The following is a 25577-nucleotide window of genomic DNA, read 5'->3' as shown; positions in this document are numbered from 1 at the left end:
ACCATGGAAATGGCAAAGACCATTCAGGCAATCTGTCATGCATCCTAAATTATTTGAAAAGCTGTCTACATTAATCAAATTAATTGTGGAGAGCTAACCTTCGGGTTCTCAGACTATTTTTTAACACACATACAAAATGCTTCTACTTGTTCCTGAAAAAGTCTATTTTTTTTAACATAGTTGTGTCTAACGACTTTTTTTCTCTTCAAAATCCTGTGTTTGGAACAATCACTGATGGCTTGTAATAAATCTCTTCCAATTTCACTCTCTTCTTAGGAAATGTTATCTAAATCTGTGGTTTTAAAAACCATTTAAATGGCAACAATTCCTAAATTTATATCTCCAGCTCTAACCTCTCCCCCAAACTCCAGACTCATATACCCACTGCCTCTTATGCATCTCTACTTGGAAGTCTAAGAGGCATTTCAACCTAACAGGACCAAAAAAGAACTCTTAATTCTCTCTGTTTCCCATCCCTAAATTTGCTTCTTCCTCATTCTGCCTCTCAATAGATGATGCCGGCATCCACTTGGTTGCTCAGATAAAAATTTACAAAGTCACCCTTGGTTCTTCCTTTTCTGTCATCCTCAACATTGACATGACTAGTGAGTTGGGTCAACTCTATCTATAAAATTCTTTGTGACTCTGCCCACTTTTCACTACTCCTTAGCTACTACTCTGGACTATCTTCCCTTCTTGAATCCATTATCTACAAAGTAGTCAGAGTAATCTTTGAAAAACTCAAATCAAAGCACATCTGTCCCTCTCTCTCGTACTTAGAATAAGAACCCGTATCCACCTACCTCTCTGGTCTTAACTGATCACTCTCCTTTCTCACATGATAGTACGGCCACACTGGCTTGCTTTATGCTCCCTGAAGACTCCAAGGTTATTTGTGCTTTATGGACTTTCATGTTTATCAGCCTGGATGTCCTCCTTCCAGAACGTCATATGTCTGGATCCTTTTAGTTTTCTAATTCTTATCTTACATCTCACTTCTTTAGTTTAGCCTTACCTGATACCCTGTCACAGTCAGAGTCCACCCAGGAAAATGAGACCACTCTTAAGTATTTAAAACAGGAAATCTATCACATAGTATTGGTTACACATGTATGGAAGAGCTGAGAAGCCAAATGGGATGGTCAAACAACCTGGAGATTAGCAACAGCAGAAAGCCACTTCCAACTCTAGGCTGGAGGGACAAACAGAGGAGGTAGGTTTACTGAAGTCCAGGACCATAGCAGAAGCTAGAATCACGTCAGGTATGACTGGTGAGAGCCAGGGAGAAGATGTAGCCTCTGCTGAAGACATCACTCAAGGCAGGGAGCGAAGGGAGAAACACGCCAGTTTCTCCCTTCTTCCAACTCTCCAATCTCACATCAGTGGTTCCATTGGTTAAACCCACCCATAAAGTAGCTAACATAGGAGCCTATGGATTGCAGCCTGCTGAAGCAAGCCCCACTGTGGCACAGAGCAGAGAAGGACATGGGGGAGAAATTAATCTGAACAGAATCGGATCAAGGACAGGTACATTACCCAACTTAAAGGAGACTCCTTGCCCAGAGACGTCCTACTCCATCCTTCTATTTTCATCACAACACATAGCATTATCACACAGTTATTTGTTTATTTCATGTTATCTGTTTCTCTCTGGGTCATGTCCAACACAGCATCTGCATATTTTATGTGTTCAATAAATGATTGTCAAATGAATACGAGGAGAAATTTTTCTCTCTAAAGTCACAGTAGAAAAGATACATACAGAATTTCTTTAATCATTTTCCAACTTTGTGCACTAGTCAATTTCTAGTGTAACTAGAAATCAAACCTGAGTTATTCATTAAATCAGTAGCAGATATACATTCCTTATGGATTCTCTACCTTAGTGGGGAGAGCCATGTCCCTACTACTATCTTTTTCTGAAGAGATGATTATAATACTTTTTAAAACAAACATCTGTTGATTCAGTCTTAGAGTTTAGTTTTTGTTTCCTTAGCTAACATTTTTCTTCAAGGAAAACTAATGAAATAGTTATAAGAGGTTTAAAAAATATCATAGAATGTTTTTGGTTACAGGTAAATATTTCTAAAATTAAGAAATGCTGAGAAAGACTTAAATACCTAAAAATTTCAGAGTGCCTCCTTTTTCCTCAAGTCACCAATTTCTCCAATTAGTAATAAATACATTGAGTCCATGCTGTTCATAACGCCCTTAGCACGAGATCTCAGAGTGTTGTAGAAGCAGTTTAACATTACCGTTCTCTTATTTTTAGCTGAGAAGCATGAGATTTAGGAATACCAAGAGGTTTCTCTCAGAATTATAGCATCAGAGGAGCAAAGGAACCTTAACAAGATAATCAAATCTGCTCCTTTGGCCTCCAAGGTATGCATTGAATTATTGAGCTAAAACAGGATTACATCTAAATCCACCTTGGTTAAGGGCTCTTGCAGAAGGAGATTATAGCAAACTCATTTTAATAGCATTTACTGTTCATAAATGTTTCCTGATATTTATTCTATATCCCTCACATTGCAATTTAAACCTATTTGATCTCATTCCTTCCTGACCTCCCATAATACTCTGAATTTTGTATTTTTAAAAAGTTTTTCGTACACAAAATTCTCATCTCTATAACAAGATCGTCAATAAGAAATACATTGCTTTACACTGCTTCAGTTCGCCCCGGAGTACTGGTTCAGGGAGGCGTCAGCTAACTGATAGACTAGTTGATGGGCCATTTGTAAATTTCGAAGATTCGTAAAGGCGGAGCAGCAAAAGCACTTAAAAATGTCAAATTTCATTCAGTTTGAAACTTCAGGTTTGTCGATTGCATCAGGTACTACAGGACTTCTATTATTTCTCAATTCTCAGCAAGACTTTGTTTCCAAATAGTCCCAAAGGTTAAGACTGAATGGTAAATGGTGTTGTAGCACTCTCTCATGCTTGGTATTGCCATTCATATTGACACAGAAGTAAAACTACATCAAAATACTCAAATACTTAGACAAATGATAATAAAACTTATAATGTTAGAATCTATTTTGAGTAGAGAAACTTGATTAGTGAGCGAGTGATGTATGCATGTAAACCACATGGTACTGGGGCATAAAGAGGCATATATAATATATATATTATACAAATAATAATGTCAGCAATAGAACAACCCTTATGGAGTACTTGTTATATGCCAAGCACTCTTCTAAATCCCTTTACATATATTAACTTAGTTAATCTTCACAATGACTCTATGGCTCGGCACTATTATTATTTCATTCTGAAAAAAAGGAAAGTGATGTGTAGAAATGTTAAAGGTCCAAGAGCATGTAGTTGGTAAGTTTCAATGCTGATGTTCAATTCTAAGAACCTATGCCCCTAACCACTAAAGTGCAGCTTTTGCTGGTTAAGAGAAGGGGACTTTAATAGGAAGGGTCCAGGAAATGGCATATGGTGGTTCTGGTTTCAGTTCTCACTGTAAGAAGAAGTGACTGTTGCTTGCCACAGCAGACAGAAGACTACTGTTCTCCCAGAGGAAACACAGCTGCCAGGCAGAAGACACAGACAGACACAAACGTAGTGCAGGAAAGCCATGGTCAGCCTTTGAGGAACCTAGTGGAGGGAAGCAGAGCTTTATGTAGAACTCAGTCTATAGAGATGAGACTTTGAGCTAGTCATGGCATGAGTAGTGACCTAGACTTAGAAATAAGGACCCTAAAGCAAGAAATGGACATTCCAGACCAAATCCTACATCATATTGTACAGGCCACTGCATACACACAGAAGAACATCAGACAAGATCAGATCTGTCCCATAGCCCCTAGCCACATAGATAAAAAGTCTTATGACTAGCTGCTTATTTGAACACATTGATGGTCTTCTATAGATCACTGTTTCTAGTTGGAAAATGAAAGTGCATAACATTTTTGTTTGAGAGTGTGGATGCAATCATTCTCAGTAAATCCTTTCATCACTTACAAAGGCTCTAAGTCAAAAGAGTCCTTCTATGTGTTGCTAAATATCAAGTTCCTGGATGGCTCAGTAGGGTAAACACACTCTGACTCCAGAATGCTTTCAGTGTTGACAAGGTTTAGGTGCTACATGCTACAGATACAATATACATATGTTAGCATTGTCGCCTGATGTTGTATTGAAAATGGGAGTTTCAGCAATTTAAATACTCATACACACACACACACATAACCACATATACATTCATACACTTATTCCTCCAAAGCATTACCCTCTCCCATTCCAGTCTCCTCAACTGATTGTCAAAATCTTCCCATGATCCTTCGCCACCATACCAAGTGGATATTCCTTTCCAATTTTTCATTATTTTCTGCAGACACAAAATCATGCCATGTTCATCCACCCCCACCCCCACCTCCAAGCTTATACTTGTTACTTCTGCCAAGAATGACCTTCCAACTTCTGGATTTATCCAAATCCAGTTATTCTCTGAGGCCCAAATCAAGTCCTATTTCCTCAGATGGTTTTCTCCACCAACCCTGATTACTCCCATCTCTATCCTCCTTTGGTACCTCCTGTGAATGCTTCTTGGGCAATCAGTCACATGGTGGCTTGCACATCACTGTGTTTCATGTGTGTATGACTTGTTTGACAAATCAATCGTGTACTTCTTGGGCTGAGAAACTGACTCTTAAACTTCTTGCCCTTGCACGACTCCTAAGACAGTGGCAGACATATAGCTGACTCTCAATGCACAATTGTTTGCAATAAAAAAATGAATTGAAAGCACTTAATTGTTTCACTTCAGACTTACTGACGTCAATTAGTAAATTATTTTTGAACGACTTTTTCCACCCTTGGGTTCCAGAAGGACCTGTGGGGCACGCTGTATATCAGAAAGAGTCAGAGTTCCCTTTAAATCCACTGCATGTTCAATGAGATTGATTATGTGCTCTTCTCTCCATGTGCTTTTTAATCTGGATAATTTATGCATCTCTAATGTGGGACAAAAAAGCATTTCTTTGGGAGAGAAATGGAGGGGGAAAGTCCTATTATTATAGAAGCATGCAATTATTTGAGCATAAACATATTTTATGATAGTCCTGCAGATAAATTTTCTCACATGAAGTTGATGCCTATGTCAGTTTAGGTCCTCTATATCCAGAAAGTGGTACTATTCAGTTTTATTGGCATTGGTATTTGGGCAGGCAGCTGTTGGAAGGGCTAATAAGAAGCAATAAACCTATAATACAAGATTTACCTAGTGGATTAAATTCGATAATCATATACCATAGTTATGCCTCAGCCTCAAACATTCTAATCCATCTTGATAACTACGATACTTGTGGATCCGTCAACTATGAAGTTCCCCAAAACCTTCGCAACAAGTTTGCCCTTTTAGTCTCAACCACTTCCTGAAATGATAACGTTAATAATACTAATAATACTAGCAGCTAACACTTAGAAAATACTTATTATAGGCCCATAATTATCTCAATGAATCCTCACAACAACTCCGTGAAAAAGGTCCTATTATTACTCTCTACTAGAGAAGAGGAAATTGAGGCTTAGTGAGAGCGAGTTGCTTCCCCGAAGGGACACAGTTCCTAGGTGGTGGAACCAGGACTCAGAGTTCTTCTGACTCTCTGAGGCCCGCTAGCCTACTCCATTGCTATGCTCAGCAGCAGGATCACCCGGGAGCTTGTTAGAGATGCACAAGTTCAGGCTCCACCCAGACCTACTGAACTATCATCTGCATTTTAACAATTTCCCAGCCAATTCAAACGCACGTTAGTTTTAGAAGGGCTGTTCTAACCCACCAGGTTATTGTGCTTCCCTTCCTTACTCCCTTCTGCCCGGTCTATACCTTCGTCTCTTATTTGTTGTAAATTTATCTCTCCAAACTTCAGGGGGTGTCACGATCTAATTTATAAATATATCTTCAGTTGTTCTTTGGACTTTTTTCTTTCCTCAGCTTTCAGTATTTTGAGTGAACTTTTAGGGAATTTCCTCTACAGTCTATTACAGGATATTATTTCAGTTGCATTTCTGTGGTCCTTTTCTAGTTCTCTATGGGTGTCCTAAAAAGAGACGATGCTAAAAGGAGAATGATGCTAAACACACGTTACGTTTAGATAGAGACACAGTTTGTCTTTGTATAGGGAAGGTGTAATCACTCCTAGAACTATTTCTCACATGCCCAGCATTGTGTTGGCTTCCCCACCTGCCTAGATTTATTGAGATATAATTGACATACAACTTGGTATTAGTTTAAGGTGTGCAACATAATGATTTGATATATGTACATATTGCAAAATAACTACCACAGTAAGTTTAGTTAACATTCATCTCCATACATAGTTACAGATTTTTTTCTTGTGGCTTTTAAAAAAAAAAATTTGGAGACACACTGACCAACGTCCTTAGGGAGCAGTGACTACCACAGCCTTGGTAAAATAGATGTTCACTAATTATATATGAAATGAGAAAGAATAGGGCAAATGGATATTTTCTGTTTCTCTTTCCTGAGCCCGAATTGTTCCCTCGCAACCATTCATTCCATATGTCTCAGGAAATTCATGAGTCCCTGCGCCACCCGGATCTCATATTGTTTCCTAACTCAGCAAATGACACAACGTCCTTTGAGTTCTGCAAGCCAGAAATCCAGAAGCCTTCCTTGATACTCTCTTTTCTTTATCTCTCTGTCTTTCCACTTATGGTTTCACCTTCTGTCCACTCCCCAACAAAGGCAATAATCCCAGTCGCCATCACCTCTTAGCTACTCCATTGCAATAGCTTCCCTGGGAGTCCACCTGTATCTCCTTTTACTCCTCCCTCCCCTCCCCAATTCAATAGGGAGAATAATAATTTTAAACACAATTCTGATTGAGTTACCCTTCTCTCTGACTTAAAATACTCCGTGGTTTCATTTTGACCTTAAGATAAAAAACGAAACTTCTTGACTGGTCTTAGAGGACCTGTCTCCCCACCTGCGTAGATCCTTGCCCCATCTTACAGGGATGACTCTGTTCTCTGTGACCACCACACCAGTCTCCCTGCCTCTCCTAACATGTGCCATGCTTCCTTCTTTGACAGATGTTCCCTGGCATAGTCTTTCCTCCCTTCTTTACTCAGTGAGCATCCTTTAGCAGTCAGCTTCATTTAGGGATCCTCTTCCCTGACAACCCTGAATAGGGCATATCCTCCTACTGTACCCTTTTGCTCATGCATTCACTTATACATTCATTCAAATAACTCAACAAATATCTATTGAACCACTCCTCTGTGCCAGGCACTGGGATGCAACAGTGAACAAAGCATGAGTGGTTCCTGATCTCCTTGTCCAAAGTAGAAATCAGAGCACAGGTCCCTCTCCTTTCACAGGACTTATTGCAGGCACCTTGTGAAACATTTTTATGATTATTAGGTTGACATCTGTTTCCTATATAGACTGTAAGCTCCATGCAGCTAAGGATTTTTTCCTACCATTTTGTTTCTAGAACCCAGCATGCTACCTGGCATATAATAAGTGCTCAATAAATATATAATGGTTGAATGAATTTTAGATATTTAGACCTAAATGTTCACATCAGAATTTATCTGCCGTATATAGACTTACTAGATGTTAAAATATTTATTTTCTTCTTAGTCTTGTCGTTTTATAAATCATGGTTTAATGTGAATCACAAACGTGGATTGTCTGTTAACTTATTCCATATTTATTTACTGCTTACTGATCATGCTAGCTCGTCTCTCTCTGTAATCTCTCCTGTGTTTGGAGAGAGTCTCAAAGTCTCTGGGAACATTATGCCCTGCATGGTAGTGCCCGCTTATTAACCACATGGAGTTTTCTATTTTCAAGCCCTCTTCAAAATTTCTTATTTGCATCAAACATTGCACCCAATCCCGTAGTGACTAAAATTCTAAAACAGATTTTATAATGTTTTTCAAAATCTAAATATATTATTTATACTTGTTACTTTCTTTCCCTTTCTTGAGAAAATAGTATTTCTCAATTTGTGTTCAGAGTGTCCCATGCTCAAATACTCCTGGGAAATAACGGTTTAAACACAGCAAATTCCTTGCTGCAGCCTTTTTAGAGACCTTAATTTGTTATTTCATATTGTGAATCTCCAAGTGCGTGTGTGTGTGTGTAGGGGGGGCGTGTATTACATATTCAGGATGTCAGCTTTTTCAAACACACTTGATAGTGGGGCTCCCTTCTCCAAGAGCACTTCTCAGAACACTTGAAATACTGCTTTTAAATCAGCCTGACTCTAGACGTGGGATAAAGTGTCAGTAGATCATAGTTTTGATTGTTATTAAAAAATGAACTGTTTTAGTCTTCTCTGGAATGAGCTGACTTCTGAAAGAACATGTGCCCAATTCAACTCAGCTAACGGTTATTAAATATCGGTTGTCTGACCATCTATCTAGTGCTGGCAGCTCTCTTGACCAGGAAGACTACATTGACGTCCGTGCTCCGAGGAGTGGAGAAGAGAAGATAGTGGAACTGAGTCCCTTTTATGTTCCAGGCCTACTGCAATATCAATGCACAGCGTCCCTAAATGTAGAAACAATCGTTCCTGATAGTAAGACAAGGGGATCCTCAGGGTCCCAGTTAGCAAGTGCGAGTTCTGGGAATAAAAGCAAGGCCTCTTCACCTCCATAGCCTGTCTCCCTTTCCCTGACTATATCATCCCTAATTCGCGTATAATCCTGTGTGAGAAATTCACAAAAATAGCATGAATATTGTATGAATAAATGAGTAAAGTCCTATGGAGACTATCAGGGCTGTTATGCTGTTTCCAAAGGATGATATTCCTTTCCTTCCCTCAACTGGGTCTTCACTCAGAACCCATTTCGGAGAGTATGTCTTGGAGAATATGAATCCAGCAAGCCCTCGGCCTCCACCGCTCGGTCTCCGTTGAGTGAGTTGTGAAATTTCCATGAATGCAGAAGTAGAACTACTTCTCAGCAGAAATTCATAACTTGTGTTTGTGGTTTATGTTGGTGACAGATGTGATTTCCTTCATAAAATCTTAGAACTGGAAGGAAGTAAGATCGTCATAAGGTCCCACTCATGCACAGTCAGGGTAGTTGAAGCCTGGAAAGAGTTAATGATTTGTCCAGACTCACATCAAGAAATAATACTACAAGTAAATATTAATGAACATGCCAAAACCATAACTCCTGTGTATTGACAATCTACCAGATAATATGGCTATTATAATGTACTTATTGTACATCATATATTATCCCTATTTTCAGATAGCGTGTCTGAAGCTCAGACAAGTTGAGTGACTTATCCAAGGCCACAGAGCTAATAGGTGGTACATTCTTAGTTCAAACAGTCTGACTCCGAGGCTTAGGCCCTTTCCACCATGCTGCTTCCTGTCTCTACACTGTGGGCACATCAAGATAAGCCATAAGGGGTGATTCAGTCTGATCTCCCTCAACAGCAAATTAGATGGGAAATTGGGGGGCCCAAAAGAGCCTTGAAATCATATCATTTACATGAGGTATGACTGAAGAACAATGGACTTGGATTTTTAAAAATTATGTCAGAGATCTTTGATCCCATAGTGAGGAGTATTCCCTTCATGTTCTTATCCTAAGGGGATGAATTTATTTCAGTGGTGATGCCACAGCCTGAAACCATTTTGGAATTCCTTTTTATGCAATTACTTTTGTAACCTGCAGCATGCTTTTTTGAATAAGCCCATTAGTGGTAGAACATTTTCCACTGACAGCAGATTTAAATTTCCCACAGTTTGGAATCCAGTTTGGTGAAAAAGTAGGGATCAGGCTGGGTGATAATGATCGATATCACGTAATGAGACCAGTTTTCTTGAGTGACTTGATACACAGACTCAGAAGGTCTTGTCTAGAGCTAAGCTTGATCTTTGCGATCAACAGTGGTGTCAATGGAATCCAAGACTCAGATCTGTGTGGAATCTGAGAGAGCTTCCAGATGTGGCCTATAAGTGCCGTATGGAGATAAAGTAATTCAAAATAGCTACATATGAATAAACAACTTCTTTATTATTCTTTAGTTCAAACGAGTGTGAAATTCTGATGATAGTTATCACTTAATTTATTTTTCATGTACAATTAATTCCCTACTTTGAAATCTTACCTAGTCCTGGAGGTCCAGCTGAATCCCACTTGGTTCAAAACAATGCCCTATCAAAAAGAGTCCCTGGACATTACAACATTTGCTCTTTCCTCCAATTTCTTAGAATCTAAACAAGCACTACACTGTACCTTTATTTCACCTTTCATGCTATCTGTTATCTTCCTACAAAGGCTATAATATTTTTAAGGAAATAAAAAAAAATTAATCTTTTTTTTGCTTAGCTCTATGATGGATGCACTGTAAAATGTATGCTTTTAAGATGCAATGCTTCCCTCAGCCACTTTCTCATTTTTGTATATCTGGTCTCTATGAGTATCAACTAAATTCCTGGAAGATTGTCGGTATGCAATGTCTTCTTCCCTTTGACCTTATTCACTCTGATCTTCATTTTCCCTGAGATGTTCCGTTTGCAACACTTCTTTTTTATGTGAAGAAACTACATTGACTATGGTTATGCTAAGTGGTTGACTGAAGGATAAAGTTGAGCTATTTTCAAGTGCTTTTGGTCAATGTAGGCGGCCTTCATCAGCAATTTGGGCCTAATCTTCTATAGAAAGTTTGGATATTCAGAACTAGAAAAGATGGACACTTTTTCTGGGATAAAGAAAATTTCTATTCTACTAGGTTAAGAAGCAAGTCTTTCTTGAATTTTTGGCCTAAGAACTGTCTGCCATAAAGGTCTGTTGTTACCATTTGATTAGACTGAGGTCAAGTCAAAGGCATGCATTGAAGTGTGTTTATAAAACACCTACTCTCTGCCCTGCCCTTGCCCTTGCAGGGTTTCTACTTTCAGCAGTGGCAGGTTGACTCATAGCTATAATTCCTTTCTGGGAGAGCCTCAGAACAAAATGAGGCAGCATGGGTCAGCACCCAAATCCTAGAGTTTACAATTTATCAGCTCCAGGAAGAAGAAGTCAGTGGTGAGTGGGAAGTGGACTTTTCTGCCAGTGGATAAGTCTCCTTACTGAAAAGGAAGTGTACTTGATCTCAGAAGGACTGGAGAAAAATGAAGAGGGGGAGGCCTGTCTGCTTTTTCCATCATAAAGGAAGAGTGAATTGAGAGGCCTGCAAAACCACAAAGAATAAAATATTGCTGGCCAATGGAAATAGACACATTTGGAAATAAGGAAGTCAATTTGCTGCTCCAGAAGTGGTGTCAGGAATGGCATCCTAGCCTTGGAGGTCCTTTGGGAGAGGGGAGAGTTTTTTAATGCTTGCTAATGGGAAACCTTGAGAGTTAGTCCACGGGGAGAGACTAGAAAGGTGGGATGATAAATTACGGTAGGGCTTGAGAATTCCATCTATAATGGAGCTCACTTTTTAACAATCTGATAGCTTTGTATTCTTCCTGGTTCTCAGTAATGCATGGCATGAGCATTCACAGAGCATACCAGCAAGAATTTCCAAAAATCCCAACACTCAGATTTATCCAAGCGGTTGCATTATCTTGCAAATTTGACAGAGTTAAGGCGTCTTGAAAATAAACTTGAATTGTTTCTCATCAAGCAAAGTCAAAGTAATATTCTCAATCAGAATGAAAACAGTCTGAACCAAGGGGTATGACTGAGTAGATTACCCGTTTTAGCAAACCAAAACACAAAGTACCAGAACTATTCCTAGGAGTCTGCACGGCCAAATGAAGTGATTTCCCATAAGGTACTCTTAAAATAGATTTCTACTCTTTATCCCCATGTCACCACCAACAACCCCCTACTTCCCCACTCCCCACCAAACATTCTGATTCAATCCCTCTGTATTTAGGAATCCGTTTTCAACAGCAGTTAAACAGCCACATTTGGGAAACTCTGGTCAAGGGAAACAACCAATCAGGATAATTTCTGCCAGTGGTTTTCCAATCTGACTGCATATTGAATCACTTAGGGAACTTTCAACAATGCCAGTGTTGAGAGTTCCTCTCCCAGACATTCTGATCTAACTTACCTGAAGTGTAAATTCCTTAAAAGGCCCTCCAGTCAGTCCTAATGTGTAGCCAGGATAGTGAACCCCTGACTTAAGCCAAATCATACCTCAAATTTTCCATTCTGACTTGCATTCATTTGACTTTTGAAATAGTGACATCCAATTTTAAAAAATTTCATATATCATTATTTCTATTCTTGATCAAAATTCTCAAACTATTATAAAGCTTGCATTTATCTTTTAACATTAAAATTAATTTTGTCTTCGTGACTGTTGACCTTCCGCAGGGTATTTCTTGGCTGCAGTAGAAGCAGAAATGGGAGTCTGACACACAAGCCCTATTCCCCCAAATGTTGGAATTTCTGTTGTAAATCCTGCTTTTTTTTTTTTTTTTTTTAAGAGAGTACACCTGCCAAAAGATAGAGACGGGAGGAGATCTCTGCAGAATGATGGAAGATCTCCAAACCCAGAAGGCTGGCCAGGAGTAAGAAGACTGAGCAGGGGTGCCTCTGTTGTCCCAGGCAGCATAAGATTTCTGGAAGCTACAGTACAATTCTTGCCTGGAGCCATCCTGCTGCTTCAGGGCAGGCTTTGATTCCTGACTCATTTGACTGAAATCCTCTATGCTGCCCTGTAGACTATCCAGACACCACATCCCAATTAAATCTGCATTTAAATTGAATCTGCAATTAAAGTATTTGTGTCTCTGTATTGCATATGAGTCCTCGAGATCCTGGGTACTACCCACTTTCCCATCATTCTATTTAACTCATCAGAATTCATGTTGATGACCTGAAGAGTGTAACCTCTGCCTACACCACAGGCTAGTGGACCAAGACACAACAAAGTACAATGAACATTCTGGATTGTCCCTATGCGGTTACGTCATTCTCTTTACTTAAGTCATCTGGGCCATGGTATTGACTAGATGGGAACTTGAAAAAGTTATCCATCACGCAGTAAGGCCTTTTTGTTAAGAGTTCTAGGATACAGCTATTTTAGAGTATATGAGGGAATTCTTGTTCTCAGAAGCTTGTAGAACGCATGTTGTGAATGAGACTTTTTTTGACCAACAAAACCTCCAAGAGTGTTTCAGGAAAGGGAGGGTATGAGAAGGGAAGACGATATTCAACCATCCCAAAATAGCTGGTTTATTACTACAGGAAAAAGATAAGATGGAGACAGATTAGTCACATTTCCTTATTTGTTATTGTACCAAAATTATCCAGTGAATTGCAATGTCATTTCACATTGCTATCGAGACTTCTTAAATGCAACAAATTACTGAGGCTGGAGTAGAAGGAAAAAAATCACCTAAATGAAAGTACTAGTCTTCATATAGGTGGTGACTAGGTCATTAATTTATATTTGTTTCTTTGGGGGGAAGAAGTCCAGTACTATCCCTTTAAGCTATCTTGCTTCACTCCAGGGGTGCACAAGTGACAGTAAAACCAAATCTTGGCCATCTTAGTTAGCTCTGCTTTAGAGCTTCTTGGCCTACAATTGGGACTCTCATTTATTAGTATATTCATTCAACATATATTTATTAATCATGTATCTTTTCCCATGCACCACTCTCTGATTTGTCATCTTGGCTTATGTCACTTCACAACATTTGAGTGACTCACATCCAGTAATGATATCTCCAGCTTCCATTTTGTTTCTCTGTTTGCCCATAATAATAAAAGTAACAACAGCCAATACCATATGGCATTTACCTTGTGCAAGGCACAGTTTCAAGTGCTTTTTATATGTTAACTTTTTTCTTTTTGCTGGGAAAGACTCGCCCTGAGCTAACATCTGTTGCCAGTCTTCTCTCTCTTTTCTTTCCTCCCCAAAGCCCCAATACATAGTTGTATATTTAGATGTAAGTCCGTCTAGTTCTATGTGAGCTGCCACCACTGCATGGCTACTGACAGACAAACGGTGTGGTTCTGTGCCCCAGAACTGAACCCAGGCCACCAAAGCAGAGCACATGGAACTTTGACCACTAAGCCATCAGGCCTGGCTCGATATGTTAACTTTTTTGATCTGCATGAGAACCCCATGAAGAAAGTTTCACTTTTATCTGCAGTTGTCAGAAAACTGAGGTTTAGTTTAGATGTTAAATAATTAAATAATTTCTCTGAGGATAGCACAACTAGTAGAAATTGGTTTTGAACCTGGGTGGTCTGGAACCAGAGGCTGTGTCCTTAATCATTATGGAATGGCTGGTTGTGTCTGTAAGCCCTCATTAGTGGGCAAGTCTCTGGCCTCTTCTTTGACCTAACTCTCCATGGAAATGCTTACACCTGACTCATTTCAGGCTCTCAAGCAGGATTCAGAAAGGACATTTGGAACTGAAGATCTGCCCACTGGATACTTTTAGCCTTAGTTATAAAGACAGTTCCTGCAGATAAAGAAAAGTTTTTTCTAAGCTGATCATTTTTTTGAATAGTGTTGATTAGAATATTTGCTTTTCCCTAAATGGAGTCTGTGTTTTCTTTATTATAAAGATATCATATGTTCTCATCTCAGTTAATTCAAGATTATTTGTTTCTCTAGCGTCAAGTGTCAAGTACTTTTTAAAGATGGGCTCTTTCTGTGTACTTGATTTTTCTTGGCTAATGTTTAGCATGATCGTTTACACATTAAAAGAGGTAAAAGTTTTCATTCGGAATCAAAGCCTTTGGGTATACATTACAGTTAGACAGTCCCCTTTGTGGCAGAAGTCATGTTGTTCACCTCATAATCCAAAGATGGCACATGAGCCAGTATCAAGTGGCACATGAGCCATTTGTCATCACCACTCATTTCTTTCCCGACACTTCCCTGATTTTCCATGGACCTTCTCTTGGCTTCACCAAGATTCCTCATCTTCCACTCATGAAATTATCCTGATTCACAGTCTCTGTTTTCTATCTTTTGACTTGAGAGATTTACTGGGATATGAATAAATAATCAATAAGTTCTAAATAGAAAAATATATTAAATAGAAAGTCCTTCTCAACATCTTATAGCAACAATAGTTTCACAATATCCAGAAAAATGGTCACACAAACGATCTATAAAGAGAAAGAAAACAAAGGCTTTAGACTTAATGAAGGTAACAATGATTGCTTTTGTGGTGTGTGTTTTAGTAGAGAATGTTTTTAAAGACCGTAAGAATTCCTGAGACTTTGTTGGGAAATAACAGGATGGGAGGAACTAGGATCCCCCATTTAACACCTTCCCCCATTACACACACCCAGTATTGACATACCATGAGTTGCCAGGGAAACGCTACACATACACACCCCCCCCCCACACACACACACACCCCACTCACATATGTCTGCCTTAAGTGTCTTCTTTCACTTCAGCAAGGTCTGCCACCTCCTTCCGTTTCCAAAATAGGCAGAGGAAGAGGCACTCAATTTCAACTGACAAACTTACTAAAGACACCTCTTGATGTGCTAATTTGACAAAATGCCTTCACTTGGAAATAAATTAGGGTCCAGACAGGAAGTCAGGAGGTAACATTGTGGTCCCAACTTCAGTTCATTGATCTCTGGAGAGAGATAAGTTGAAATTCCAACTGGAAAAAAAAGATGACTCTGAGAGCTGAGTCATCCAGTTTGTATCTCTTATTGATCCAGTTAACTGGACAAATGCCAAATCGCATTTTATTTTATGCCATGAACGCCTTTCTGTTGGTATGTGTGATGAAAGTACTTGGTGCTTCCTGGGGGACAGGCACCCTGTGGTACTATCAGCAGTTTTTCTTCTTCTAACTTGTTATGATAACAACTTTTATTTTTACAGTCAACACTTAGAAATTCAGGGTAATGGGAAACCCTCTAAGCTTATGACCCAATTTTTCTAGAACTATGCTAATTTGAAATATTTTATCTTACCACCCCCAGAAAACCGCTGTCTTAGAAAAGTGAAGCTGTTACAAATGCTGTTTTTGAATTTGGTTGGACTGAAATTTGAATCACAGCTCTGCCACCTCCTCGGCTATGTGAACTTTGGTAAGATGTTTTACGCTTTGAAGCCTCAATTTGCTTTATAGGTTCCTCCTTCTTAAAGTTTAAGTGAGGATAAAATAAGATTATGCATGCAAAACTGCAACATAATGGTTGATATCTAGAAAGTGGTTATAAATATTAGCCATTATTATTAGTTAATTCAAATATTTTTGTGTCATACTACTTATTCTTGACTGTCTTTCATATCCAGAAACTCCTCAAAATTATTTTTGAATTCCAATATAGTTTACTTGTAAAATATAATGGCTCTACCTAAAGAGAGCAGAGAGTATATTGAGCAGACAATCTCCATGTCTGTTTTAAGTTAATATCTTGAACTTTCTTCTCCTTAGTTACAAAGAAATGAGTAAGTAACAGAATGGACTTAAGTGAAATTTACTCTTATTCCTTTTTTGGCTATTGATGTTTTACGAAATTGCTAAGTGAAATAGTGTAGGGAAAGAGAAGGAGAGGCAAATGACATAAATAGCCAATTGCATAATTGTTTCCTGAGTCTTTAGATAAGACAGAACATTTCATCCAGAGTGTTAAACTAAATCCCTATTTGTTCTAATTGCAACCTTGTGACCTGGTGAAAGCGAAGAATGATTAGCCAATTTTATGGAGAAGGAAACTGAATATGGAAGTTTAGGGAGTAAGTTCCCAGAATACCTTGGCCCAATTGTTCATGGCTTACTAATGCTGCTTCCTCCAATCACTGAATCATACTGTCTGTGGGCTGATTCATTCACTTCTTTCTATTGAGCAAATATCTGTTGAGCATCTGCTGTGTGCTAGACACTGTTCTAGATGTTGGGGATAGAGAAGCAAGCAAAGTAGACCAAAATCCCTGCCCTGGTGGAGCTGACAAAATAAAAAATTAAACGACATATTATATTATATGGTGATATATACTACAGAGCAAATTAAAGCTGGAAAGAAAGATGGGGAGTACGGTTACAATTTTAATGAGAGTGTGATTAGCAAGGTGTTCGCTGATAAGGTGACATTCAAGTCAAGATTTGAAGGAGGCGAGGGAGAGAGCCATGTGGGGAGCTGGGGGATTTGCTTTCCAGGCAGAGGGAACAGCATGTGCAAAGATTCTAGGCAGGAGGATACATGCAAATGGAGGAGCAAGGTGTGGGGCTATCAGGAATTGTAGGGTCTTGTAGATCATTCTGATGACTTTGGCTTTGATTGGGACTCAGTTGCAAGAGTACCTGGAAGTTTCTCAACAGAGGAATGGCATGATCCAACTTAAGTTTAATTGGGATCACTCTGTGCTGTGTGGAGAGTAAATGATGGGGATGAAGGCTTGACGCAGGAAACCAGCTAGGACGCTATTGGGATCATCGGTGCAGCTTTAGCAGAGGAGGTGGTGAGAAGCCGTCACTGCTGAAGCAAGAGCCGACAGACTTGGCTGAACTCACTGGATGAGGTTTGCGAGAGAAAGAAAAGAGCTGAGAATGACTGGAGGGTTTTTGGCCTGAGAAACTGGAAGGGTTGAGTGGACACCATTATGTGGTTATCCGAGAAATGCAATGTCTTGGTTCCAGAAATAAAGCTGCAAATTCAATCAATGGTAAAATTATTTTATTTGCATTGTACTCATTTAAAATGTGTAAATTTAATTTACCAGGGGCCGAGGTGACATCTACCATTACTTTTTCTGGAAATAATCAATTATCTAAAGAAATAAATCATAGAAACAAGACTTCAGAAAAAGATCCTTGGACAAGAGTATGTATCAAAACTTACCAATTAGATTTTTAAGCAAGCATACTTTCCTGGCTCCATTGCAGACTTAAGCAAAGATAATGGCCAGGGTGGGTCCCAGGTTTGGGTATTTTTTTTTTTTTGAGGAAGATTAGCCCTGAGCTAACATCTGCCACCAATCCTCCTCTTTTCGCTGGGGAAGATTGGCCCTGAGCTAACATCTCTGTCCATCTTCCTCTACTTAATATGTGGGAGGCCTGCCACAGTATGACTTGATAAGCAGTGCATAGGTCCACACCTGGGATCCAAACCCACGAACCCAGGCCACCAAAGTGGAGCTCAAAAACTTAACCTCTATGCCACCAGGCTGCCCCAGTTTGGGTATTTCTGAAACATCTCCCTAGATGATTCCAATGCACAGGTCCTTAACCCCCAGCCTCAGCCTTCTCACTGCTAGCCCTTCTCCTCAGTCTGGTGAGAACTGTTGTATTTTATGAAACTAGCTGATGTTTTAATTGCATGCAAAGCAATTGGAAATGGATTGTAAATTATAAACCACACTCTGGTTACATCTTTCATTCTTTAAAGTGGGTTCCTTCAGAATCTCTACCAGCGTACTGGAATTACAGTGCTCCAAGAAACTTTGAACTCGTCTAGTCCCATAAACAGACTTAATGGTGTGTGCTGAGGCTGACAAATTGACGAATGTTCATTGGAGCTCTGTGTTAAGAAATATACATTCTGAGGGTGCTTCTGGGGCTAATAGAAAGTTTACTGAGACACATGAGCAAAGCTGGCCATGAGAGCAGGATGGAGAGAGACTTTGCACATACCACGTATCTGCCAATCCTGTCCTAGTCTCAACCTTTCATTTCAGGGAACTTTGCCTGAGGCCTCATAGTTTGTCAATGGTCCCAGTGCTCCTTCCAGCACGCTCCACACATTAGGCCATCTCTGTCACTCTAGAAAATAAACACCTCGATACAAACATGCACACATATTTCTATGTATGATAAGAACTTGAATATTGAAACTCCATAGCTCACAATCCAGACTTTTCACTAATCTAGCCAGATCTGTATTACTGAGTTTTTACTATGTATGAGGGGCAATTTCCTTAAAGGAGCCTTTCTGTTGTTTTTATTTGTTTCTTCCTTTCATTTTATTTTATTTTTAAAAATTTTATGATTTGGCACAAAGTAGAAACAATGAAATAAAAACTATATTTTATAGACTACAGTGGAGTGAATTTACAGCTAACGCTATGATCCTCGAAAACTGGCATAAAGAATTTTTTCTTTCTGTCTCCAGGGGCATGGAATGGAAAGGAAATGGCTGAGCAGCAGCTGCAAACAATTACTAAGCATTTTCAACGGTCTTGTGAAATGCCATGAATTGAGAGCATCACTTCAGAAGCCTAGATTGCATCCTTTTGAAGAAATGCATCACCGTCCACCAGACCTATCTTCTGTCTGTCCTTGGCAAGGTTTACAGATTAGACTTTTATTGAGGCTCTGTCTTGTGACACCTTGAAATAAAGGTGTCTGTCTTTTTCTTCTTGACCTCTCTCTCCTTGCTTTGCTTTCCTTCTATCTTCCAGAATATATTTCTTACCATTCCTTTCATTTTAGCACACCACAATTCGTCAGTGCAGAAACTGGCTGCTAGAGAACCAGAGCTCCATTCTGCACATGCAGGAGGAAATTTTCCTTTAGTCCTGTCCAACACAAGTGAGCTAATCATGAAATGCTGTCTGTATGAACTTTCCTATTATTGCGCTGGGGATTCCTGAGTTTTAGTGGACTAGAAGAGAGATTTTTCTGAAGAAACTTAACTCTTTAGACTAACATGTGAAATCTACAACAGAAAACACAACTAAAACATGCATAATAAGCAACGGTTGCCATAGTCAACTGACCTGTGTTCAGAGAGCAAATGCTTCGTGGGGGATGGGTAGCAGCAACAGGAGTTGGAGGCCTGAAAGGAACTTCAGTGACTTAAGAGAAGACGGGTGGAAGACTGGATGGATTGATGGTACTCCAGGCCCATTTGTAGCTATCACACTAGGCTCTTGGTTACATAGTGGCCCCAAGTCACATCACAGATATCTGAGAAGGTCAGCAGTTATGGACTTACCCAGTCTTTTGTTAACAATTTACCTTTCTGTCATTGCCACAGTGAAAGAATAACTTTGCCCTGTAATTATTCAACCAAACGTGGACAGAATCTGGATGAGCATAAAACTGGCAGAGGCATTAGAAAAGACACTTTGATCTCTTGTCTTCTATATTTTAAAGGAGTAAATAATTGGATGAAATATAGACATTTTTCTGACTGCCATATACTCAGGTGTCCTACAAGCAGGAAATAAGTCTGATAAGGGCCAGCTTTGTTGATTTCTAGAAGAAAGGGACTGGCTTTAAGTGTCAGGTTATAGCAACAGTGCCCTACTCCAAAGTTACAGCATGAGGAGTGTGAGAAAGAAGAGAGCAGAACATCTCCCTCTACCGGCCTCCTCCCTGCCTCCCTCCTCTCTGCCCACATCTTGCCCACTTGGCATCAGACATTCTAACCCAACTTCAGAAACAGGCTGAAGGGGAGGGGAGTAGAGAGCAAAGCTTTGGAATCCTTGTCACTTCAACAGTGGGTGATTTCAGGTCTCAGGGTGAATTCCATGTTAAGGGAAATGATCCCTGTGCATTTCCTCCTCTTTGTACGACCAAAGCAAAATAAAATTTTCTGATGGTCCGTCCTCAAGTATGGAAAATATCCACGAGAATGTCATGTATTAAGTTTGAGCAAAGGAGTATTTGATTGTGAAAAGTCAAAAGTTGAACTTCAGGATACAACTGAGAAAGTGGAATGAAAGTGTTTAAATTGGATAATGAAAAACATGTAGTTATAAGTGTAGATTTAGGATTAGAAAAAAAGTATCCCTATAACTTTGGGATGAATTATTAGGAAACATAAACATCCTAAACTGCAAACATCTGAAGCAAGGTTTTAGTTGCTGTTTGTCCTCTCTTTCAGCTCTCCCCTGTATTTTTACTAAAGAAAAGATATTTTTGTGCACACAGGGTGTCGCTTTCCAGTGGGCCACACGACAAGATCATCACCTTCATATGCTGGGTGGCCAGCAGTCTGCACAAAAACATGAATCCATTCTCACTTGAGGATTTTGGGTAAGGAATGATCTCTGGACTCACTTTTTCCAGTAGTCCACATTTTTAAATTTAATGGGCGATCCTTGTAAGAAGAAAATAAACATCTGCCCTATGGTTGTAGATGTTGTAAAGATTGGCAGAAAATGAACAAAAAAATAATTGGAGAAGTACAAGAAGTCCTACAACTGCTGAGATTTCTAGGGAGCCTGCCAAAAACTAGAACTGTTTACACTCAAGTAGCTAAGGCTGAGGATACTGCATTCTGATTGAAAGAAACCAAAGTCCCACATATGTCTAAGTCCTGTCCATTTCCGTCTTCTGTGGAGCCAGATCAGATGAAATACACACGCAGAGGGATTAGGTAAACTCTGCAACCTAATAGATTGCTGATAAAAACAAGAAAAAAAGAAAGAATGAACGAGGGTTGTACGTAAGTAGTCAGATGAGTGAGTCACATGTAGAGATTGAGAAGCGTGAGTCCCTCACTTTTCAAAGGCACATTCCACTGCTTCTCTGGCATTATTCCTGGCTTTATAGACATTTTCAGAGAAGTTACCTATTATGTTAATATTTACAACTTGGTTAACCATGTTAACCAAGATGACTAGTTACTCTCAATATAGTTTTACATGTAGAGCCAGTTTAGATCTCTGAATTCCTTCCCAAGGAAAGTAACACTGGAAGTAAATATGACGACCAATTTTGGCTGAGTTTGCCTTATTCTGGGAAATAATTATGCTCCTAATCTTAGTAGTAAGTTTCCTAATTTTGGAATTTTCCTACATCAGATTTTTTTTCCCCCAAAGATTGGCACCTGAGTTAACATCTGTTGCCAATCCTTTTTTTTTCCCCCTTCTTCTTCTCTCCAAAGCCCCCCAGTACATAGTTGTATATTCTAGTTGTAAGTGCCTCTGGTTGTGCCATGTGGGACACCACCTCAGCTTGGCCTGATTAGCAGTGCCATCTCTGTGCCCTGGATCCAAACCAGTGAAACCCTGGGCCACCGAAGAAGAGAGCACAAACTTAATCACTTGGCCATGAGCCTGGCCCTCACATCAGATCTTTGATTCCTAAACGTCTTTCATTCCCATTCAATCACCAAGGATTTGATTCCCCCTTATGGATTCTAATTTTCACACATCAACTTGCTAGTCTTTTTAATTTTAAATTTCTTTCTTTTAAATGTTGAATTTTAAAATTGTAAAATAGGATGTACGTTCAGAGAAGAACAGAAAATCTAAAACTAGAGTTTAACCAAGTGATTATAAAGAGAACATCCATGCTACTATCACCCAGATCGGAAATACAAAACATACCCCACCTCAAAACCCCTTTCTTCTGCTCTTTCCTCATCATACATCTTATCACTCTACCTATCATAACTTTTATGACATTCACTTATTTGATTTTCTTTATAGTTTTACTACCAGTATATGCATCCTCAAATAATATAGTTTTATTTGTCCTATTTTTGAACTTTATATCAAGGGAGCCATACTATAAATAGCCATTTTGTCTGGCTTCTTTTACTCAATACTGTGACTCACATTGTTGGTTAACTGTAGCCTCTCCATTTGTTTTGCTGTCTAGTATTCCAAGTATAAAGACAACCTGTGCTACGGTTGGTTAAGATTTGTGTTGTTTCCAGATTGGGGCTATTATGAGCTTGCTATGAGCATTCTTTTTCATGTGCCTGGAACACATGTCATGCATTTTTCTAAGGTATGTCCTTGCTAAGTGCTGGGTCAGACTGCTGTATCATAGCATACATAGCATACACGATGTTAGACTATTTTCCAAAGTCATACAAATTTATCTTCCCACCTACAGTGCGTGCATGTTTCTTCTGCTGCACATCCTGACCATCACTTGACATTGTGACACATTTTAGCTTTGCTCATCTATGTACTACCTCATCGTGGTTTTAATTTGCATTTTCCTGATTACCAAGGAGGTTGAGCTTCTTTTCATATGTTTACTGGCCATCTCATTCCCCTTTCTTTGTGATATGCCTCTTCAAGTCTTTTACCATTTTTCTATAAGGTTGTCTTTTTTCCTTATTGATTTGTAGGAGTTCTTTACATATTTTGAAATCTAGTGCTTTGTTGGAAATTATATGTGTATATATATGTATACATAATTACATATAAATTGGAGATTTTGTATATATAATTTGAGATCATATATTATATATAATTGGAAATCTATCTATCATCTATCTACCTATTTATCTATCTATATAAAATCTCCAATCTTTTCTTCAGTGAGGTTTAAGAACAGGAGGGTGAGTTGTATACCAATGTAATGATTGATATGGATTTAGAAGACAAAACAGTGTTAAGATCTGCACTGGCTTGATGTTAAAATTGTCTGCTTTCTTATTTACTATCATACTTGCAAATTCAGAGCATATGAAATCATTAGCAGAATAGCATTGTGCCTCGGAAGAATAAAAGGAGATTCTAAATCTAGAAGGGACCCTAAAGGTAAATATATCCCATCAAAAAATTCATGTTGCTGATTTAAAAATGTGGCTCAGCAGTGGTTCATAAAGTGCCCAAGGACTCACAAAAATGAAACACACGTCTTGACTCCTTCTCCAGTGCTCTTAAGAGTTGTTAAGTGTTACGAAGAAATCTTCCTTCTACAATCACAGTTAGTATGAGTCTCCTCTTTGCGGATTACTCTGTAGAAATTGTTTTTAATGTTAAAAAAAATCAGAGCCTCGAGGAGATGGAAGCAAATATAGTTATTCTGTTGCTTCTTCTTTAAAACAGGAAATACTTGGGGAGAAAATGTCCCTTATTTATTTCCAACAGAATGCTGGTTTTTCAAGCTTTCCGGATCAGGCTTCCTGCCTAGAGGGCTGGGGATCTTAATTCCAGAAATCTGCATTGTCGCTCCGATCCCGAAGCCATCTGTGGTCCACGGCTGCTGGCGGCCCGGTGCCCCCGATCATCCAAGCGTCCTCCCTTCTTGACTCCCAGGGCTTCAGGCCACAGGTTTACTCAGGGCTTCGGCGTTTGTGTTTGCTGGGCAGTCAGTCAAATGGAATCTTTCATGGCCACACTGAATGCTCAGTGCCAGTGTCAGAGCTGGGCCCCAGAGGAGAGATGTAGGAAAGGACTAGGACTTGGTAGAGAGGAAGAAAGCTTAGAGAAACTGCAATTTTTCATTTTTCTTTTCATTTTGTTCTTTCAGGAGTTATTGGGTTTTCATGATGGCATCAATAGAAGGATTTGCTGTCTTAGGCTTGAGTCTTTACAAACAATGATTTATATGATGTTGAAAATGAAATAGAGTAATAAAATTAAATTTCAACTTGCTATATTTCCTAGAGATTTGGATCTGGCAAAATGTAAGGGAAGCCCAAACTGACCATGACAAAATAATAAAGCAGTGTCGTTTTATAAAGTAAGCTCACTATTGGAACATATAAATAGACAGAAATTGGCAGTTCTCTAAGTGTGGTCTAATGACCACTGTGGGCCACAAGGATCCTCCAGGTGGCATTTGGGCTGAGCTCTTGTAATTTAAGCATTTAAATACAAGCACATTTATACTTTGTAGTCCAGAATAGATCAGTTTATAGCCCTCATTAACATCTCTTTAAAAACAGCATATCTCAATAATTTGGGTCAAGATATGTAGTCTATGATGCACTGTGTGGTATGGAAATGATCTGAAGGCCAGAAATGTGTAAGAAGCCCTTGAATCACGTGGATGGACCCTTTAGGTATAGGTTAACATCTATTACATGCACAACGTGTGCTAGGAACTGTCCCAGCTAGTCATAGAAAATGATTTATTGCCCTCCCCCCCCGCAACTTACGATGGAAGGGAATGAGTTCTAGAAGGGTTAGGAATTTAGACTTTAATTCTTTTATTTTATGATCTTCTAAGTGTTTCACATTTTTTTTTCAGAAAACATGCATTTGTTTATTACATGTAAAATCTTTTAAAAATATAATGCTATCTAAAATTGAGTGTTTAGCCAGTATCCAACACCATTCTAAAGCCTTCCATAAACTAGCTCATTTATTCTAATTAACAAAAAATACTAAGTTTAGTGCTGTTTCCCCCCCATTTTACAGCTGAGAAAACTGAGGCACATGGACATTTCTGAGAGTCACACAATTAGTAAGTGATAGAGTCAGGATTTGATCTCAATTGGTCTGACTCCAGTGCCCTGCACTCAACTGAGACTTATACAGAGTTGGTTCCCTAAAGACTCTATATTTGGGGAAAAAAATCAGCAATACAGAAATTTAAACAACGACAGCAAATGTAAGTCTACCATAATCAATGATGGATTCAGGAATGTTTGTGCAGACTCTAGTTGGAAATAGAGAACAATGGTCTTACACTCTCACAGGTCCATTTGGACACAGGACTGTGTCCAAAGGCTTATATCTGCATGTCACCCTGACATGGTTACGTCAAAGTGCCTTCCTGAGGGGAGCACACTGCTGAGGCTCCAGTTCACTACCCAGAGCTGAGCAGCATTTCAGTGCCTCTCGGAGGCCTTGGATTCAAGTCATGAGCACAGGAAACAGTGAGTAACAGGTGCAGCAGAAGGATGAGCAGAACCCCTGAGCATATAGGCAGCCACACAGGGTGAAAGGCTGGCTGGTCAAGGCCGCCCCTGATGCGAAGCTCCATGAGGCAGCAAGGCCTCCCATG

The 25577-nt window shown here is 39.3% G+C and overlaps 1 protein-coding gene and 1 long non-coding RNA gene across 5 annotated transcripts in view; one reads left to right on the top strand and one right to left on the bottom strand.

Annotated features, from left to right (window-relative positions):
* The window catches only part of LOC139077826 (uncharacterized), a 49955-nt gene extending 30774 nt beyond the window's left edge, over positions 1-19181 (top strand). Inside the window, exons 3-5 of one of the 2 annotated variants that reach the window (XR_011530352.1) lie at positions 15910-16017; positions 17654-17754; positions 19042-19181. This is a non-coding gene — a long non-coding RNA (uncharacterized lncRNA). Of the gene's footprint in view, positions 1-12425; positions 12713-15909; positions 16018-17653; positions 17755-19041 lie in introns of those variants that run through there. The other variant, XR_011530351.1, reaches the window with a different exon arrangement.
* Positions 1-25577, bottom strand: part of DAB2 (DAB adaptor protein 2) — a 162218-nt gene that overhangs the window by 80111 nt on the left and 56530 nt on the right. For 2 of the 3 annotated variants that reach the window (XM_070586926.1, XM_070586931.1), the window contains exon 1: positions 19649-19858. The exons of the other annotated variant lie outside the window; for it this stretch is intronic. The gene's annotated coding sequence lies outside the window, so the exon portion shown is untranslated. Of the gene's footprint in view, positions 1-19648; positions 19859-25577 lie in introns of those variants that run through there. 3 annotated transcript variants of the gene reach the window in all.

Source organism: Equus przewalskii, chromosome 20 (assembly GCF_037783145.1).
Source record: "Equus przewalskii isolate Varuska chromosome 20, EquPr2, whole genome shotgun sequence".
Lineage (NCBI taxonomy): Eukaryota > Metazoa > Chordata > Mammalia > Perissodactyla > Equidae > Equus > Equus przewalskii.
Note: the sequence above shows the minus strand (reverse complement) of the source record. Positions and strands in the feature narration are given on the sequence as shown.